Below are 16201 nucleotides of genomic sequence, written 5' to 3'. Positions count from 1 at the left end.
AGTGCGATAAAAAAAGTGCTTCAAAATGATAGCTACAATGATCAGAACTAAAAATGAGCTGAACCAAAAGAAAGTACAGCCTAAAAGAAAGAAAACCATGCCAGGAAAATGATCCTCGGGCCTAAAACACTCAAAATATCCACCATAGAGAAAAAATGCCAAAACTATGATAGAAAGAGAAAAGGCCAAAAGTGAAGAAAAAGGACTACATTTCTGAAAAGTACACAAAACTAGCTTTTCAGAAATATAAAGTTTTCAAAAAAATGACATGGGACACAAAAGATATGCATGCCAGAGTGAAAAAAGGACTTCAGACTTCAACTAAAAAAATGGGCAATAAAAAAGCATCAAAACCAAAAAATACCTACATGATTGTCTTCGTCTCGAAACCAGCTTTTTAGTACTTCTTTCAGATTGGAAAAATACCTCCGTATGCAAAAGTTATGGCCAAAAAACCACAAGTAGGTCCAAAAGAGAACTTGAAGGAGAGTGCAAGAAAGGATGATGACACCATGCTGATGTCATGCTGATGTCAAAAAAGCCCGATATTAAATTTGACGGCTTGGAGTCGAGGAAAGCCAACTCTGAAGATGCCCAAGATCACCTACATGTGAGACCTATCAAAGAGAAGCCAAGAAAGGGAAGAGCATGGAGCAAGGGTAAAACCCTAAATGGACATGAGAGACACCATGAATGCAAACACAATGAAAAATGTATTTACAATGAGAATGAGATATGTGATGTTATGTTATGAAAATACAATGAGAGAGAGCCCAAATATAAAGAGCTCATGGAAGCTTGTAGAACAAGCAGGAAAGTGGTAGAAGATAAGTGTGACAACAAGAAGGGAACAAACTCCCATGTTGTCACCAACTAACCACTACATGCATTAAATATAAAATATTAAATAAATGCATGACCTAAGTAAGCTTAAGCAAATAGAATAAATAATTAATAATTAATTATTTACTCTAATAGGCCAAACACAAGTGAACAAACATTACTGAGTTAGCCATATGGTAGAAAACTCGGGTTCCACAAATTGACTCAGTGACCTTCTGATACTTGGCATCCACTACAATACACTGCATCATCATGCACTCGGTAAGAGTAGAGGCACGGTCCATACTAATCATTCTAAGTAGCTTGGAACTCGGTAACCATTGGTGACTCAGTGAATATTGTGTCACTCGGTAAGAGCTGAATCCATTGATAACCTTCTCCACTTGGTAAACATTGATTCCTTTATTTACCTTGTTTACTCAGTAAATACTGATTTCTTTGTTTACCTTGATCACTCAGTAGACACTAAGTTCTTTTTTTACCTTGATCACTCAGTAAACACTAAGTTCTCCTGATGACTCAGTGAGCACTAACTGCTTGGTAAATACTATGAAGCTCGGTAACCACTAACTGCTTGGAGAACACTATTTTACTTGGTAACCACTATTCTACTCAGTAACCATTATGAACTTGGTAAACACTACTGAACTGCCCATCTGTTCAGTTTCCAAAGGAATGCTCGGTATCAACTGTTTACCTGCAAAACTTATAAGGTAACTGTTGAATGCTCAATGTAAACTATAGACTAGGTGATGAGCTCGGTAAGCATTCAAAATCAAGTGAGTGTTGTAACTAATGACAAATATATTGTAATTCCAACAATCTCCCCCTTTGGCATTAGTGACAAAAACACTTATGAGCCAGAACTTATATACAATATCTGACATATTGACAACTGATTCTGCTGAATATACATGGGTTCCTTACATATGAATCCCCCATACAATACACACAAGGTATTTACATGAGTTATATGAATTCTTTTTACAATATCTCTTTGTCCCTTTTGTACATTTATCTCACCAATAACTCTTTCTGAGTATTCTCCCCCTTTTTGACAATAATGCCAAAGAATAAAAAAATAATGTATTTACATAGAAACACCAAAATGTGAGATAAACTCTGAATGTACCTAAAGAATGAGTTGCAGAGTCTTATCCTAATTCTCTTACAGGATTTTGCATGTGGATAAAGCTATTTGAACTTTTGCAGAGAGTTCAATCACATGGTCTGCAACGAAGAAATTGTTTTCATGGATCAATGTTTTTGAATGGGTAATGTGCTTTTTCATTGTGTCCATGATGGGAAAGATCATATTTTGAATATCTAAAAATGCATATTGGATCCTTGACTCTTCTCTCAGCAATTCTGCTTGTTTTTCTGACAAATTTTATCCTGAGGTGATGAGATGAGGTTGAACTGGGGTTAAGCTTCAGGATTTGTGCACTTGCATATCTTATTCAATTGCTCCCTTATCTCCTTAGTATACTCAATAACATCATAGAGCTTATCAAAAAGAGATATTACATTATTAAAAGAATTTTTAATATTGGCCAAAACTGTTGTTAATTCAACCTATTTTATTGCTATGTGCTGAGCAATGTGCTCAAGCACCTTATTATCAGATTTCTTTTATATCTTCTCCATCAATTTTTCTTGACCGAAGGTATCCTCATTGAATTTATTGACTGCCTCTTCTAATTGTAGCAAAATGTGTTGAGAAGTATCAACATCAACATCTATAGCCTCTGTAATTATATTTTTCACTTCATCAATAATTTTAAACTCTCTATCTCTCTAATTCCTTAGTTGTTTCTACTTTGCCTTCAGTTCTATGCATTGATTGAGTAGTCTTAGTTCATCAACTGAAGAAGTATTCGTATCTATCTTTGGAATGACAATTTTAGTATCCAAGTCTACATCTTCATCAATTGTCTTGCCTATAAGTAGAAGTTTTAATGGAGTCTTTGGTTTTTCTGATGTACTAACATCTTTTCCTTTGAAAACAAAGACAATGGTTGATGAGGTTGGACTAGCTGTCAAAATTGGAATAGGACCAACTAAAGGAAGACTGAGAAAGGGGCTAAATGTATCCAAAAATTGATATTCTTCCCAGAATTGATGTGCATACCAGAATATTCACAATTGAAGAGCTTACTGGCACAAAAATTGGTGCTAATGTAGCTGAAGTTGACAAAATTGGAGAGCAAATAGGAAAACTTACTGTACATATGGCAGGAAGAATAGATACTTCTGATGTAGTGACTATTGTAGTAGATGACTTGATAATTGAAGAAGTTGCCTGCAACTTGGTAGATGAAGTGGAGGGATGCAGTTTGGTAGATGAAGTGGTAGACACTTTAATTGATGATACCTAGAGCTAAGATGTGGCAGGTGCAGATGATATATCTGATGTAGATGTGACCAAACCTGTTGAAGCTGACTCCAACCTTGATGATGTCACAATTTTAGGTGGAGAGTGAGGAAGGGATGCAATGATTGCCACTACAATTTTCATAGGGTCATCCTCTCCTTTGTCTTCCTTATCAGCTTCTTTCTCCTTTCCTTCTTCCTTCTTCTCCTTTATCAGATCCTAAAGATCTTCATTAGTTACATCCATGGAGATGGAATCATTACCTTGCTCATCATCAATGTCATCATCCTTGATTTCTACTGGGTCTACACTGGGCTTATGTAGATGATAGATATTTTTCCACATGTTTGTAGAATCATTTACAACATGTTTAATATCTTTAATCAAAACCAAATAGGTGTGGAATCTGATCATCATTTTAACTTCATGGCTTTTTATTTTAGTTTTTACTTCTGCTCCAGTGAGACTTGGTCAGAGATTCTTCAGAGATTGCTCATAAATATCCTTTACCATTTGGGTGCCCAATTCCCATCTCGGTTGCAATCTCTCTAGTAGTTCATTTGAGATTTGAGGGGCAATCTGGTTTGGGAAGTATTTCCATTTACTCATTTTGCTGAGTACCAGTTCCTCAAATTGCATTTTCTCAGCATCAATTCTAGTTTCATATTTCAATGCTTTTAAATTTGTGATGCCAGCTCCTTCCTCCAATTGTTTGAGCCTTTGTTCTAATGTGGGTGTAAGCCTAACTAGTATAGGTTCCTGGTTACCTTTCCTAGTTCTTCTGGTGAATACTACAGTAGGCTTCTTCTTGGGTTTGGTAATGATTACCTTACCTTTCTTCTTTGGCTGTTCTTTTGCAGTTTCTTATTTTCCTTCTTCTCCTTCTTCTTCTTCACCTTTTCCCTCGGTGAGCATAAGAGGACCGGTAGAAGTTTTCAATTTGGCTATTTTCCTCTTGCCCTTGCTTATGGCCTATGGTAGCTTGATTTCAAGCTCAACCTAGCCTAAGCTTCTTCATAGGTTCCAAATTTTTTTTGCCTTGGGTCTATTGGCTCATTTACCAGTGCCTCTATGATATATCTAGCTTCATCAGTATTTACCTCATAAGGAAGAGGTTTTACCCATGCAACTTGGGGTCTGACTGCCTGAATGTATACCTTGTCACAGTCAACCATGAAGCATACATCATCTTTGTAGTCCTCAACAAGCTTAGGAGGAATTTTGAATCTGTTATTCATCCTCTCTTTGAAGTCTTCAAAATAATTATCCATAATACTATCAAAATTTTCAGCCATCTCTGCTACAAACTCATTTATTTGATACAAAAGTGGAATATCTTTTCTCCATATAATTGTACCTTTTGAAGGGAAAAACTTTTGTACATAGAAAAATAGACAAACTAACAAAGAACCAAATTTACAAGAGTTGGTTTTTGAGGTCCTTATACTATCCATGTTTTTATTAGGTTGTTTTAGCAGCACATCTACTAGGTCAAACTCCATATTTTTCTTCACAACATTATAGGCTAAGTCTACAGCCTCACAGGGCACACTATTCAATCTGCTGGAACTATACATCTTATATGCAATCAAATAAATTATGAATCTTAGCTCTACATCAGATACATTGTTAGGTTTCAATCCTCTGCCATCCCATTCAGCTAGGGTTAACTTCTGAAATTCATCCCGACTTAGGTTTTTAGTGGTTTTTGATTTGCTCAACATTGGCAAACCCGTGATCTTATGAATCATCTTCTTTGTTATCAAGATGGGTTGCTCTAACCACAATTGACCATTATGCACACGGCTTAAAATGTATCTTATCCATTTCATTTGAAAGTTCCTTGGCAGGTGCGAGATATGGGTCAAACCTTTGGTTTCCAGATACTTGTGCTCAGGTTTGAGGGTTCCATCCACACACAACTTGGCTAGGGTATTATCCATATCTAGTGTCCCTATTTCTTGAATAGTGCATTTGAAATGAGTACGAATGTGATTTATAAGTAGTACCTTTGGTGGAATCTTTGATTCAGCTCCATGTGGATTGATTGATTCAACGATGGTGGGAACAAGCTTGAAGCTGGGTGCTTTCCATTCTACTCCCTTCACAAGCATTTCAGAACCTCTCTTTGCCTTGCTGTTGCTGGTGCTTGCAGCTGCCATTGCTGCTCGGTGAGTGAAATGATTTTGATAAACAAATTCTTTGTAGGAAAATCACTTCAAATTGCTTGAATTCACTTTCGCACTCTTGGAAACTTCTTCGCTCTATTTATTCTAAATTCGCAGTGAAAAATGAGATCAAATTTTGCCTTTTTGACAAAAAATTTGCCATTAATGCTCAGGTACAAAGGTAGCTGAGATGACCTAGGGTTTGTCAGATAGCCATCAACTTACTGGGTAAATCTTGCAACTCGGTAAATAAACAAAACCTTTCACATTATCAACCTAGCTCAGTTAAGTCTTAAACCAACCTTGCTCGTAAAAAGAACCATAGTGAACTATGTCTTGTATCTGAAATACTGATTTGTCATTTGCATTTCTATGTTCTAGAACTTCTTAAGATATTTCTTGAAGATGTAGTCCCTGGTCCTTTTTGATGAATCTTAGTTAGAAATGGTGGAGTCATCCATTTCTTGAGTGACATTACCATCATTTGAACTTTCTAGCTCGGTAGACTTAGGAATCCACTGTTGTCTCATCTATTTTCGAATGTTGTCAGCTCTGGCTTTCTTTTCATCTTCAACTCTTCCTATGTTCATGCAATTCTTGGATATATAACTAAGTTTGATACATGTATAACATCTTATAGTAGTATCTTTCTTCCTTAGGTGATGCCTTGCATAGTTTATTCTAGTGTGCCCATATTCTCCACAATAGTGACATTTGCACCAAGTATTGTAGTCCCAACCAAATATTGCTTTGATAACCTGTTCTGCTGGATTGAATGTTTTGGATCTATATTTAGATGCCTTGTGACCTTGTTTCTTGCATTTGTGGCATTTGCCTTCAAACTTTGGTTTCTCTTTGCATTCATTTTCTTTGTGACCATGCTGATTGCAATTGTAGCATTTGCCATTGAATTTTCCTTTACCTTTGCTCCAACATCTATTAGATGTATGACCTAACTTACCATAGTGATTGGAAGTAGGTTTCTGATTCTTTTGGGTACCTTGTTTAGAAGATTGACCTTCTTCATTGTATCCAAGGCCGGCTTTACCTTTTTGTCTATGAAGATTCTGCTCATTTTTCTGATTCAATTGATCCATATCTGCTTGAGATTTTATCATCCTTTTATTGACTTGTTTTTCAACATTTAAGTCATTTTCCAAACTTTCATTGATTTATCTTTCAGATCTCAGATCACTTTGCAAGCTTGCATTGATTTGTCTTTCAATGATTAAATCATTTCTCAAACTTTCATTCTCAGATCTTAGATTCATAATTTCTTCATTTGCATTAGATAGTTGTCCTACAAGATCTTCATGCTGAAGGGATAGATTATTTCTTACCTTTAAGTCTTCATTTTCCTTGTTTCTCTATTCCAAAACTTCACATAGCCTGATGGATTGGATTTCTTGTTCTCTTTTGAGCTTACTTCTTCCTGCAGAGAACCATTCTTTTCTAGGAGTTCATTAATTGCTTCATTAGCTTCATTTGAACTCCTTGATGGTAAAAGGTCTTCAATCCTTTCTTCAATATACTAATGATCATTCATTTTTCTTGCAAGTTCCTTCCTTCTTTTTAGAGATTGAGAAAGGTGTTCCATTGCTTCTTTGAGTTGAGTCATGGCCATTTCCAGATCTAGCTTTTCATTCTCAATAGATTTTTCAAGTCTGAATATTTTCATTATCCTTGATCTTGGCTCAAGCTGTCAAACTTTATCCTAAGAACCACACAGCTTTGATACCAATTGTTGGAAATAATCAAGACTAACAAGGTTATTGAGAGGGGAGGGGTGAATCAGTAACTCTAAAACTTTGATTCAATTCTACATAATAACATTTTTACCATTCACCTATCTAATCTACTGTATGCATGAAAAGATAAACATTTGTAACACATGAACACATAGATTTGGTGACCCAGAAACCTTCCGATTAGAAAGTAAAACTTGGGTGGGGATGATGCCCACAAAACTTCAATACTACAGTATAAAGTTGGCCAGTTAAGGCTTACAATGATCACTTTTGATGATTTTCCCTATTAGGAGCAAGTAGGATTGCTAGATCCACCTTGTTAAAGGATTTACAAACATACAATGATGTATACACTCTGTTAGGAGATTTACAAAGACTATCAAGTCTACCTTGTTAAAGGATTTAGCAAATTGATTCACTTGTTAGGATGAAGCAATGGATCTGGTTACAACTAATTGCTGATAAGATCCTTTTTGCTTTGATCACCTGATGTGATGGATATATCTTTTCTGTATCAATGTTGACCTTGCTGTATTCCTCTATTTTGCTAGTGATTCACTTTTCCTTTTCTCAAAATATTGCAATACAATACAACCAATGATATTTAACATCTCATCATTTCAAATGATATATACCATTCCAATGTTTACACTAGCAAGGTCGGCCAAACACAAGTGAACAAACATTACTGAGTTGGCCAGATGGTAGAAAACTCAGGTTCCACAAACTGACTCAGTGACCTTCTGATACTCAATATCCACTACAATACACTGCATCATCATGCACTCGGTAAGAGTAGAGGCATGATCCATACTAATCATTCTAAGTAGCTTGGAACTCGGTAACCATTGGTGACTCGGTGAATATTCTGTCACTCAGTAAGAGTTGAATCCATTGATAACCTTCTTTACTTGGTAAACAGTAATTCCTTTATTTACCTTGTTTACTTGGTAAATACTGATTCCTTTGTTTACCTTGATCACTCGGTAAACACTAAGTTATTTGTTTACCTTGATCGCTCGATAAACACTAAGTTCTACTAATGACTCGATGAGCACTGACTGCTTGGTAAATACTGTGAAGCTCAGTAATCACTAACTGCTCGGAGAACACTATTTTTCTTGGTAACCACTATTCTACTCGATAACCATTATGAACTTGGCAAACACTATTGAACTGCCCATCTGCTTAGTTTCCAAAGGATTGCTTGGTATCAACTATTTACCTACAGAACTTATAAGGTAACTACTGAATGCTCAGTGTAAACTGTAGACTAGGTGATGATCTCAATAAGCATTTAGAATCAAGTAAGTGTTGTAACTAATGACAAATATATCATAATTCCAACAGTGATCATCCTCATTGAGAGAGCCTATCCATGGCTCATATTCTCATTTGAGGACTTCACTTTGTCTCTCATGAAGTTATGTTAAATTAGTATGCAAATGTTTTTGATTGTTTTTAATTTAGTGTTTCTAACATACTAAAGTAGTATATACATTTTGGCATGCTTGGTGGGACCCCACATGGGTCATCTTCATTAGCTTTTTTAGTCAAGTTTTGTATGTAATTTGCTAATTTTGGCTAATTTTTCTTGTTTTTGTGATTGGTAGGATTGTATAAATTGGTTTTGTAGGTCCACATGAGAATGAAGAAGACAAAGGAACTCATACTCTATCTCATAGTGTTTGCAAATTTTTCAAGCTTATAGGTGGACAAAGCACTCGAAATTCTTCTTCCTCTTCTTGTCTATATTCTTCTTATTCCATCTACTTCTTCTTCTTCTTGTGGGAGATCTTGCCATTTTTTTTTAAGGAAGCAAAATCATACACACTTCTTTTTAGTGCTTAAAATGAACCCCCAAATCATACTTAAACCCATTAAAAACTAAAAATTTGCAAAATATATATATATACATTTTAACAAGTGAAACTAAACCAATCCAATAATTTGCATCCTTGCAACATGAAGGTTTTAGATTCATTCATGCAAAGTTAGGAACACTTCATTTTTGGGAATTTAAAAAGAACTTCAAGTTTCCATTTCAAAAGGTTCAAAATCAACACTAAGTGCACACTAAAATCTAAATCAAACTCAAAGCATCAACCAAGGATAAAGTGAACCTCATTTGCAAATATTTTAAAGTTCTTTTAAAAATCTCATGAAAACTAAGAGTCCTAAATGGTTGCCAAAAATTGTCCTAAAAACTTTGTTATTTGTTCCAAACAAATGTCTTGTTGCAAAATCTTGAATGTTTCTTAGGTTTTCCATGCATCAAAACAATCTAGGATTATCATTTTTGGTCTTAAAATATGCAAACTAGAACACAAAATCTTGAATGAAAACCAAAGTCCAAAGAGTCATTTTCACTTTTGAGTCCAAAACAATCTTGAATGATCTAAGGTTAAAACAAAGCACTTCAAAGTTCTTAAAATAATAGACAAAATCTCAATCTTGAATGCTCAAAGGAAAAAACTTGAATGTTTAATCACTTGTCTTTGAATGCATGTTGCTAAAATCACTCTTGAGTGCCATGGATTGAATTCAAGTTTGTTTTTTTATGAATGCATGATTAAAACAAAAAATCCAATCTTGAATGCCATAGATCAAATAATCATCTTTTGGGGCATAAAAAGAATCTACATTTTAGAAACTTCCTAAATTATAAAAAACCAAATAAAGATGCTTTAAGTGAGTTTGTAGTTGGACTCACCCTCTTTAATCACCCATCAATTTAACCATTGGTTGCAATCTTAGTGCCATCTATGGGGATGGGTCCACCTAAGAGGGTGTTCAGTGCTCCACAAAGATCAAACTTCACTTGTGTTTTTATTAGTTTTTCTAACATAGAAAATTCTTTGAATGCACATTGGTCTCACTAACACTTCAATTTTTTGCTTTAAAAAAAGTTCACTCAATCTTGAATGCTTAAAAATCAATGAAAATTGTGTGGTTTTGACACATTTTAATGATGCTTGCATTTGTTATGTTGAAAATCTCTCGATTTCCATTATGTTGATGATGTTGTCAAGTTGGAATGAACATTGTATGCCAAAATCACAAGTGTCTTCAATCATAACTTGCAAAATCTAAATCATCAATTGGAATGAACGCGTGTCTTTTAAAACCCAAGATCATGTATGTGGTCTTGTTTTACACATTTTAGGAGGCCTGCTTGAGGATTTCATCACCCCTTGGACGACCTCAACTCTAGCATTTCGGCGGAGTATAAAAATTGGGAGGTGAATTCAAGGACACCTCTCTTGGAATCAAGATTTTGTCACTTGGGCTAAGCCTCAAGGAACTTTATACCCTTGAGAAGTGAAAGAGGAGAAGTGGGTTACTGCTCCTCTTGGTTGTGTGACATCTTTTTGGTTTCATCTCTGAATATGGGCCTCATTTACCTTGCGTATATTGAGGACTCCCTAGCTAAAGAAAATTTCATCCTTGTAGAAAGCTTCCTAGGATATTGGTGTGTTTGACGTGCTTGCTCCAAAATTTTGTTTGCTTGTTTGTTCATAGCTTTTGAATGAATGTTTTCCAGCTTTGGTCAAAATCCCAAAAAAGCCAAAATCTCCCAGCTCAAGGCATACTTAGCGTAGTCACTGCCTCATCAGAAAATCATCCAAGCTCCCCCGTCACAACCGAATCTATCTAGTTCTTTGCTCTAGAACAATCCCAAATCCAAAGTCCATCCAAATCATTCCCCTAGCTAGCTAGCAACCCAATCCAAAAATAACCCAAGCCTTTAAGGAATTATTGTTACTCTACCGGAGTTTTCTATCCAATCAATCTATCCAAATCCCCCAATCTCACCAAGGTTATCCCTCTGACAGAGCATTGTCTAGGGTAATCTAGCTTTGTTACTTGTATCCCTCATCACCTTGAGCTAAAGTTTGGGATCCAAAAGTGTTCAATCTTGTGTCATGCCCATAGGATCATTAGTCTATCCTCAAGTTGACACAGCCACCACCAAATCTAGTGCATAGGAAAGCAAAACCCTCACCTTTTGACAGCATGCCTTTGAAGTCTTCCATCCTTAGAAAAGCCTACAATCCCCATCCAATCCTCCTTAGGTTTGTTATGCAACTTTGAATTTCCCTAGGAAATATTTGCAAACCCAATCCAAAATCTATGCTTAATCCAAATCCAACCATGAGCTTTCATGTTCATCCATATGCAAGACCCCAGCCACCTCCAACTCATCATCAAAACATGAAATCCCAAACCTATCATGATGTGTTTGGTCATATTGTCCTTTCTCTCACTACATCCTATTCCAATGATGATGAAAATCTTATTGACTATGATGAGTATCTTGAGAGTCTTAGAGGCCTTCCACCAACCATCCCCCAAAATCCAAGAGTTATTCCAAACTATCTAGTCATGCCATCTGATATCCCAGCTTCTCCTCCATCACCCAATCAACCAAGCTTTCAATCTTCCACCCCCATCACACTAGCTATTCCTGTCAATCCACCACCTCCACCTCTGACAAATGAGTCTCAAAGGAATCTCCTAGAGGAAATATAAGAAAAGTTGCCTCCAATAGTCAATAAGAATTGTCATCTAATCCAACCATGTGAAGTAGTCAGTGATGAAGCTTCCCCATCTATAATATCACCTCCATCTCCCATAGCTATCATCCTTATACGATCCATCAAATTGTTTAAAATACTTCCACTTCCCGCAAGAATTCAAATCCCACCACCTATCAAAACCCTCCAAATCCTATCCACATCCCCTCCAAGCATTTCCAAAATCTCCCATAATGAACCTTATGCATCCATATTCTACTCACCCATCTCCACTACTGAATCTCCCACCTATCCATCCACTGCCTTTGAAGAATCCATCCCTTCACCTCATATCACACCATCCACTCCAATCCAATCCTATCAAGATCCTACCCAAAAGCATGTTGACATCCCCCAGAACATAAATGAAGATATCATCATACAATGTCTTCCATCCATACTACAGTCACCATCCCGTCCATCTCCAAAACCTCAATTCATACCTCCTCTACTGTAGGATATCTTTTCATCCCATCAGCTAAATCAAAATCCTATCCTACCATCTCCCCTGCTCCATGCTTCCATCTTACCACCTATCCAAGCTATTCCACCATCTATAATCTACCCTCTTGGTTCACTTACATTCATCCATGGTGGCCTCCTCTTAGCAAAAGAATTAAGAATAGTATCTCCCCGTTGCAGTACATCTAATAAAGCACTTCTACCATTTTCTACAAGCAAAAAGTTTCCTCAGCTTGTTCAAATGCTCAATTGATGGCATTATCAAGGTCAAGGTTTAGGACCACAAGAGCAAGGAATCAGAAAGCCTATTATTGCACAAAAAAATCTAGTATTTCACGGTCTTGGATATGTATACAAAGGTTCACCATCTAAAAGTGTTGGTACACACCATCCCCAAACCAAGCCTATCTCTAGACCCACCATGCCAACCTCTCATCACTCCTACAAGAAATATTATGTTATCCCCCCTCCACCATCTTTGCAACCCAAAAGAACCTACCATATCCCCCCTTCATCTACTAAATCCATTTTGGGTCCCTATGTCCCAAAATCTACCATCCTCCATCCTCCTATCAGCCATCATAAAAATCCAATTCCATCCATTCTTATGCAAGATCAACAAAGGCACATATCAGGGAACATCATCCATCATCATCCCCCTATAAGCTCCTACATATTCTCTCCATCTCGCAAAGCTTCTCATAACCATCTTCCCAAAGCTTACCACAACAATGTGAATGCCAATTTCAAAATGCATAGAGCTAAAAATCCATGTCCTGGGCAATCATATGTCTATTCTAAAAAACATACTCCAAAAAGGAAAAATCCAATCAAAGAATGCAAAACAATGCAAAAGCCTATGAAAAGAAAATCCAAAACCATGTGGATCCCAAAGAAAAAAGTTGAAACCCAATGCATAATGGAATCCACCAATACTAATACCCCATCTAGTGAATCATGCCCCCCATCTCCTAACTCCATCTTGGGTGCCTATATCCCCAAGTGCGCTTCCAAAAATCCTTCATCAAGCCCGCATCTGCCATCTATCCCCCATATGCTCTTTTCACACCCATCCCAACATGTGCCAATGTTGATCCTACAAGCATCCCCATCTCATGCTCCTTTCCAACCTTTTCATCCCTCCATCTCTTACCATCAATCCCATATAATCCGATCTATTACATAAATCACACATCCGGTGCACCAACAACTAGCAACAAAATTGAACATTCCAACAGCCATTGAAACATCCCAAAAAAGCCAAAAATACCTAAAGAAAGCAAAAATCATTCTAGCTAAGTCCAAAGTCAAAAAGTCAAAAAAATAAAGAAAAATAAAGCATCCATTGGTGAAAACTTGGCAATTCAAGTGCCTTGGAAAAGTACCATGATGAAAACTTGGAAAACAAGCGTCATGCATAATCTAGCCATCCCTAGCTTAGCCTATCATCTTCATGCTTTTGGTCACATCTTGCCATCTAGCTCCATCTTCCAATTTATCCACCTATCTTTCATCCTCTAGCTTTATCCATCACTATCCACTTATCTTCTGCAACCTCACCCCATCATCCTAGCTATCATCCATCTCACTAGTGCCTTCAGCTTTTCCATCCTAGCTTCAATCCTATCACATCCATCATAAGACCTCCTTCCACATGTCATCCTCTGACTTGGGGCACTATATTCCTTGGAGGTCTTGTCTTTTCCATCCTCCCTTGTCATTGTTATCTCGCTCTATGCTATCCTCATGCAAATCTAATGTCATCCTCTCATTAGCCATTCACTCTAGTGCCATCTATCAGCTCAGCTACCACCAACCTTAGCATTGTCCCCATCCTTGGTCACACATCTATCATCATCAGTGGATGCATCCTGCCAAATCCATATCTTTTGCTATCACCTCATCCTTAGCTTTTGCATCTTGCACCAACTTGAGCCATCCTGCTATCCTCTCATCCTAAGCTTTTATCCATCTGTATCATACCTATCATTGGCCTATTAGCTTGTACCATATCTTGATTAGCCCCCTTGTACATATCTTGGTCTGTCAGCTTGTACATCCTCTTTAGCTTAGTACCATTGTATCTATCCAAATTTTGTGTCAGTTCATCCTTGACCAACGTCTTGCACACATCGCACATCTTGGTTAGCTATTCCAATGCATCCTTTAGCTAGATCTCCTGTCACCAAAGTTTTATCCTTCTTAGTTTAGCTTACCAGACGCATCACTCATCTAGATCCATCAGCTTAGGTGCTCTTTGATAGATCCTTGTAGGATATAGCTTTCCTCATGTCTGATCTTGGTCCATTAGTACCTCGTCCTCCCTATCTCATTGGCAAATGGTTCTCTTTTGGATTTTTGCTTTCTTTTGATTTGGACTCTTCCCTTTTGGGTCTTGAAGTATCTTTTCCAAGAAATCTTTTTGTTCCCTCCTCACGGTTGCCACGATCTTCCATATCACGGTATACTGTGAATGGGGCAATCTAAGTGTATAGTTTTGATCAGGTCTTTTGTTTATTTTTCTTTTTTGTTTGTGGGTTACCTAGTGTCAGTTCCACACTGTTCCCTCCAAGTTTCATGTGTGATGCTGGGGCAATCCTTGTGTGTTTGTTTTGAGTCAGTTCATTACTCCTCTGGATAGTTGGTGAAAAGGCCTTGATGTTCTTGGTAACCTTGGCAATTAACCGACAGTCCTATAGCAAATCTAGTGCTCAACTACATAGTGGGACTTCTCTTTGAAGTATCCCCCTACTCAAAAAAGCTTCAATGGTTTCCCTTCATCTCCATTATCCCCCATCCATATCTAGCATCTGTTTCTTTACCCCAGCTTATGCATTAGTATCTCTTTGAATCAATCTGCACTTTTAGCCTTAGGGATCCACAATCCTAGTCTTAGGGATCCACCAATCAAATCAATCCACCAAGCCTCATCTTTCGAGATCCACAATTCTAGTCATAGGGATCTCCGAAAACCATCTTCTGCCAATCTGACTCTTTGAAATCCTATTGCATCAGCTTTACAATCTCCTCATCCTTCTCCCTATCCTCGATTCCTTTTTATAGCGCTTCGCTCCTTCATCCTCCACCTTCCCTAAAGTCTTAAGCTTGCTTCCTCTTGTGCATCTGATTCTCCTTTATCATTCTCCCATAGTGAGAGTTTGAGCTAACTAAACCTCTTCTCTTAAGCCACTCTTCGTCCTCCCACCTGCCAAGATTCTTATACTTTTCAAGAAGCCATCGAGCCTTGCTTTCTCTCCCCGCCACCTTGTTGAGGGGGCATCTCGCAGTCCATTCTCTCCTCTTCTGCTCTAGCCTTGGGCATCTTATTTTCTTATCTTTGATGCCATGCCACTTGTGGCATCACATCAAAGAGGGGCAAAATGTAGACACCTAAAAATTCTTTAGAAAATAATATTTTTATTTTCTGAAAAAATGTCCTTGATGACATCATCATTTATTAATTTATTTATTTATTTATTTATTTTTATACCATTAAATCCCTTTATCTTAATTAAAAATATTTAATTAAGGAATCCCTCCCAAAAATGTTTAAATCTTATTTAAACATTATTTCCTTAGTTATTAATTATTTAATTAATAAATTGACCAAAAATCCCAAAAAAAATTTAATTTTTTTTTAAACCAAAACTTGGCCAATTTCTTTAAGATCACTAACCTCTTCCAAAATCTTCTAATCCTTCTTTAATTTTGATTAAAGGCTAATCCCATCATTTCCTACCCCTAATCCCAACTCAAAATATTTAATTAAGATTAAATATTAATCCTTATGTTTATTAAAAATATTTTAATAAATATCTCCTCAACCCAAACCCTTGAAATAAATAAAACTTTATTTATTTCCTAAAAACCTTATTTATCCTCATCCTAGGAAGTTCTAGAATTTCTAGAAAGTCTTCATCCTCATCCAAAGCCTGGACTCTTCTAGAAGATGTCAATCCTTATCTTTAATCCTAATCCTAATCCCCTCCTAACCTTGTCACATTCTCTAAACATGGGTTAAGACTTGCT

The sequence above is a fragment of the Cupressus sempervirens genome, chromosome 7 (genome assembly GCF_028749045.1).
Source record: "Cupressus sempervirens isolate cs-2001-9-10 chromosome 7, ASM2874904v1, whole genome shotgun sequence".
Taxonomy (NCBI): Eukaryota; Viridiplantae; Streptophyta; class Pinopsida; order Cupressales; family Cupressaceae; genus Cupressus; species Cupressus sempervirens.
The sequence above is the reverse complement of the archived record's forward strand: the minus strand, read 5'-3'. Positions refer to the sequence as shown.